Source organism: Xenopus laevis, chromosome 1L (assembly GCF_017654675.1).
Source record: "Xenopus laevis strain J_2021 chromosome 1L, Xenopus_laevis_v10.1, whole genome shotgun sequence".
Taxonomy (NCBI): Eukaryota; Metazoa; Chordata; class Amphibia; order Anura; family Pipidae; genus Xenopus; species Xenopus laevis.
Window position 1 is genome coordinate 3,050,972 of NC_054371.1, and position 4,561 is coordinate 3,055,532.

The 4,561-nt window shown below is 53.9% G+C and overlaps 2 non-coding genes across 2 annotated transcripts; one reads left to right on the forward strand and one right to left on the reverse strand.

Moving 5' to 3' along the window:
* Positions 1–345: 345 nt before the first annotated feature.
* Positions 346–418, reverse strand: trnar-acg. The gene has a single exon. It is a non-coding gene; the product is annotated as a tRNA-Arg (tRNA).
* A 402-nt stretch (positions 419–820) lies between these two features.
* trnav-cac lies at positions 821–893 on the forward strand. Its single transcript has one exon. It is a non-coding gene; the product is annotated as a tRNA-Val (tRNA).
* Positions 894–4,561: the final 3,668 nt, after the last annotated feature.

Below are 4,561 nucleotides of genomic sequence, written 5' to 3' on the forward strand. Positions count from 1 at the left end.
TATTATGGTTTTAAAAAGTCAAAAAGTCATCATGCATTCGTACATCCTACATGATGACTGATGAAGCCAAGAACATTTTTGCCCTGGCGTGGCTTTGTTTTCTTGCAAAGGCTTCACCAACGTAAACCTTCAAAAATAAATAAAGAAATAAATAAAAAATATAGAAATGCAAAACCCATAGGAACGAGCGATGGGGACATTTCTTGCATCCCCACAGAAGGCAGCAGGATGCGTCCATCGGTTTCACATGGTGCTGGTGCACCGAAATTCGACCCTCAATTATAAATGGGGATCAAATGTCAATGTCCCTTTTAAAGTCGATTGAAAAGGAATTTAGAGGCACGTCGAGCCAGGCAGGAGTTGAACCTACAATCTTCTGATCCGTAGTCAGATGCGTTATCCATTGCGCCACTGGCCCCCCGTTAAGCTGCAAAACAGATCTCTCAGAAGTTGCTGTGAAGCCCAGAGACTCTGCGTTCCGCCCCACAATATGGTGAGGAGAGAGACTTCACGTCCCCGAATTCATCACTGGATGAAATTAAGGGAGGAGTTGCATTCTACTCTCAACCTAAGGGATCTTGGGAAATAGCTTGTTGGACTCGTCATGGGTTCCTTCCATTTGTACGATGACCTGTTTTAAATGCCTTCATAAAACTTGTGGGGCTTTTATAAGTCAGATGTCCTTGTTTGTAGCTGTGGACCGGTGTTACACAGAACATTAAAAACAATTTCAGAAAACAAACACGATCATAATCGGCAACATTTGTGGAAACTGTTGCGCAAAAAGGTCACAAAGTCTGGTGTCCGGTACAGCGCGTGAGTTTCTGTAGTGTAGCGGTTATCACGTTCGCCTCACACGCGAAAGGTCCCCGGTTCGAAACCGGGCAGAAACAAAACTCTGCTTATGCCGCAAGCTGCTTGTTTGTCATTCATCAACCCAAAGCGGAAATGGGAAAGATGCGGCGCACTTTCCTTTAGAATTTACATTTTGTACAGACTATGGAAAGCCCAATGTTTGGGAACGAGGGCAAAACATTCACCCGTCCCAAGAATACTAATGGCATCCAGACATTATTACAAAAGAAAAACATTGACCACGCCAAAAGTGGAGAAAGCTCGGTGAAGCCTCAGCTACTTTATGCAGAAGGTGGCACGAGCACAACGCAGAAGAAACTCTTTAGAAGAGGAGGGTTACAAAATAGTTACATAGTTAAATCGGCTTGAAAAGAGACAAAGTCCATCAAGTTCAACCCCTCCAAATCAAAACCCTGCATCCATCCACACACGCCCCTCCCTACTCTCACATAAATGCTATTTACTAGGGATGGGCGAATAAATTCGCCATGGTTAAATTCGCGGCGAATTTCTGCGTTTCGCCGCGGGCGAATTTTTCGCGAAATTGCGGCAAAAATTCGCCTCGCGACTCGTTTCGCCGCGCGTCTAAATTTTCGTCGCGCGACGAGCCGCGACGCCGCTAATGCGCGTCAAAACAAAAAGACGCGCGACAAACTAAACATCACCCACAGCAGCCAATAAGACGTGAGCCATCCCTGAGCCAACCCACTGGCTATATAAGGAGCTGCAGAGGCGGCCATTACTCGTGGCGTTTCTGGTAGAGGTAGAGAGAGCAGGATAGTGAGAGATTTGTGTGTGATTTAGCTAGTGGAGTTTGTGTAGAGAGCTTTTTTTTTTTCTGAGTCAGTGCAAGTGGAGGTTGTGGATTTCAGTTTACTGTTTTCCCTCTTCTGCTTGCCTGCTCACCACCCAATAGCCCTTTTTAGGGCTAACTGTCTTTGTCTTTGTCTGTGCTGGTGTGTGTACTCCTTGTGGGTGCACACTTCTGCTGAGGGGATTTAGTTGAGGGTTTTATTTTTTTCTCCTTTCCTTCCCCGAAATATCCAAACCCCCCCCTTATATATATTTTTTTTTTTTTAAGTTTAGTTGCCCAATATGACGGGCCGTGGGAGAGGGGGGATGGGTGGTGGTGGTGGTGGTGGGAAGAAGGGTGGGTTAGGGAGGGGTGGTGGTGGTGGTGGGAAGAAGGGTGGGATAGGGAGGGGTGGCCGAGGAAGAGGCCGTGGTGCTGGCCGTGGGCATCCAACCCCACAACAGCCATGTGCCATGCCCAGTCTGGGCACTGTAAATCAGTCGCAGCACAAGCTGCCATCAAAGCAGCTGCCATCACAGCAGCAGCTGCAACAACAACAGCAGCAGCTGCAACAACAACAGCAGCAGCTGCAACAACAACAGCAGCAGCAGCTGCAACAACAGCAGCCGCAACAACAGCAGCAGCAAATGCCACAGCAGCAGGTGGCTGTGGGTCGTAGCAGCGGGGCAACTGGTCCACGTAGGACTGTGCCCGATTTTTTTGCCACTGCTTCGCGACCCATACGGTCGCAGCAGGCAGAGGCAGTGGTAGACTGGCTGACCCAGGCTACCTCATCTGCAGCAGGCACCAGTGAGCGGCAGGAGGTGGCATCACCTGCTAGCTCAGTGTGGGATGACACCCCATCCCTCTTATTTGATCCTGAGGTGGACTTGGGCCCAGACACCCTGGATCTTTTTGATGATCAGGCAGGAATGGGGGGGGCATTCATGTCTGATGAAGAGGAGGAGGTGGTCATGTCACAGCCCACATCAATAGGGGATATTGGGCAGGGTCCCCTTATGGCAGGGCAGCAAGTTGCTGGTGTGGGGTCAGACACCAGCATGCTGGATGTGGGTATTGATGCCATGTATGAGGCAGGGTCTGGTCTGGGGGAGGACGATGACAGGGACAGACCCTGGGAGCCGGCTCCAGAGGATAACAGCAGCAGTTCAGGGGGGGAACTGTTTGTTGTTGATGAGGATGAAGAGCCGGCTCCACCGACCACTGCTAGGGGGGGCAGGCAACAGGGCAGCACTGCGCCTAGGTCCAAAGCCTATGTGCGTACGGGTGGGGACCATCCTCAACCCTCCACAGCAGGCAAGGCAGTGGCCCGCACTTCAGCAGTGTGGGCTTTTTTCACGTGCCAGGCAGAGGACCAGGCAATAGCAGTGTGCCAGCTCTGCCGGCAGAAGGTTCGAAGGGGGCAGGCAGGGTCACATATGGGAACATCAGCTTTAAGTTCCCATATGAAACGTCATCACAGGATGACGTGGGAGCAGCACCAAAGTGGCAGGGCACCGGGTGGCAGTGGTGCTTCCTGTCCACCTCCTCCCATTCCTCAGGGAAGAGGTGCTAGCTCCCCAGACCCTGCAGCAGGTGAAGAGGATTCTGGGGCTCACAGTCGGAGGCAGCCACTGTGTAGCTCAGCCTCTTCTGCAGCCTCCTCCTCCTCAATGCGGCCCCTGTCCCGCCAGGTTTCCCTCCCCCAGTTCCTCAGCCGCAAGACGCCTCTCTCCCCCAGCCACCCCCAAGTGCAGAGGCTTAATGGCTGCCTGGCAAAGCTTCTGGCAGTGCAGCTGCTGCCCTATCAGCTAGTCGAAGCAGCCCCCTTCCGACAGCTGATGGCTTGCGCTGCCCCTAACTGGCGGATCCCCAGCCGCCATTATTTTGCCAGGAAGGCCGTCCCTGCCATCCACCAGCAGGTGGTGGAGAATGTGTCCCTGTCGCTGGATCATGCTGTTGGCGGCAGGGTGCACTGCACCACTGACACGTGGACCAGCAGGCATGGGCAGGGGAGGTACATAACCTACACTGCGCACTGGGTCACCCTCATGAGTGCTGGGGAGGGTGCAAGCCGGGGCGCTCCCCTCAGGCTACAGGTGCCTCCCCGTGGGGTACAGGGCAAACCCCACATGTCCACTTCCTCCTCCTCCTCCTCCACTATGGATGAGCCACCCCTGAAGCGTCCCCGCAGCTACGCTTCAGTGCAGCACAGGCGATGTCAGGCTGTGCTGCAACTCCTCTCCCTGGGCGAGAGGAGTCATACTGCACCTGAGCTCATGGCTGCCTTCCAGACTCAGGTGCAGCGGTGGTTCACTCCCCGCCAGCTCCAAGCAGGTAATATTGTTTGCGACAACGGTCGCAACCTGCTGGCCGCCATCCGCCTAGGGCACCTGACCCACATGCCTTGCTTTGCACATGTCCTCAACCTTGTGGTGCAGCGCTTCCTCAAGAGCTACCAAGGGTTGGGTGACATGCTGGAGAAGGTACGTAGGGTATGTGCCCATTTTCGCAGGTCCCCCACCGCCAGCGTGTCTTTGGCACGGATGCAGCGGCAGCATAGTCTGCCACCCCACCGGCTCATCTGTGACCTGCCGACGCGCTGGAATTCCACCCTGCACATGGTGGAGCGCCTCGTAGAGCAGCGCTGGGCGGTCAGCAATTACCTGCTGGAGCACAGTGCCAGGGGTACTCAGGGGGCAGATTTGGGGTACTTTAGTGCAGAGCAGTGGCAGCAAATGAGGCAGCTCTGCCAAGTACTTGCCCCCTTTGAGCAGGCGACACGCTTTGTTAGCAGGGACAATGCGTGTCTTAGCGATGTCATACCCCTGGTGTTCCTCCTCAAGCGCACGTTGGATGGGCTGCTAGAGGAGGGTGACGTGCCTGAGGAGGAGGAGGATAGTAGGCCCCGTA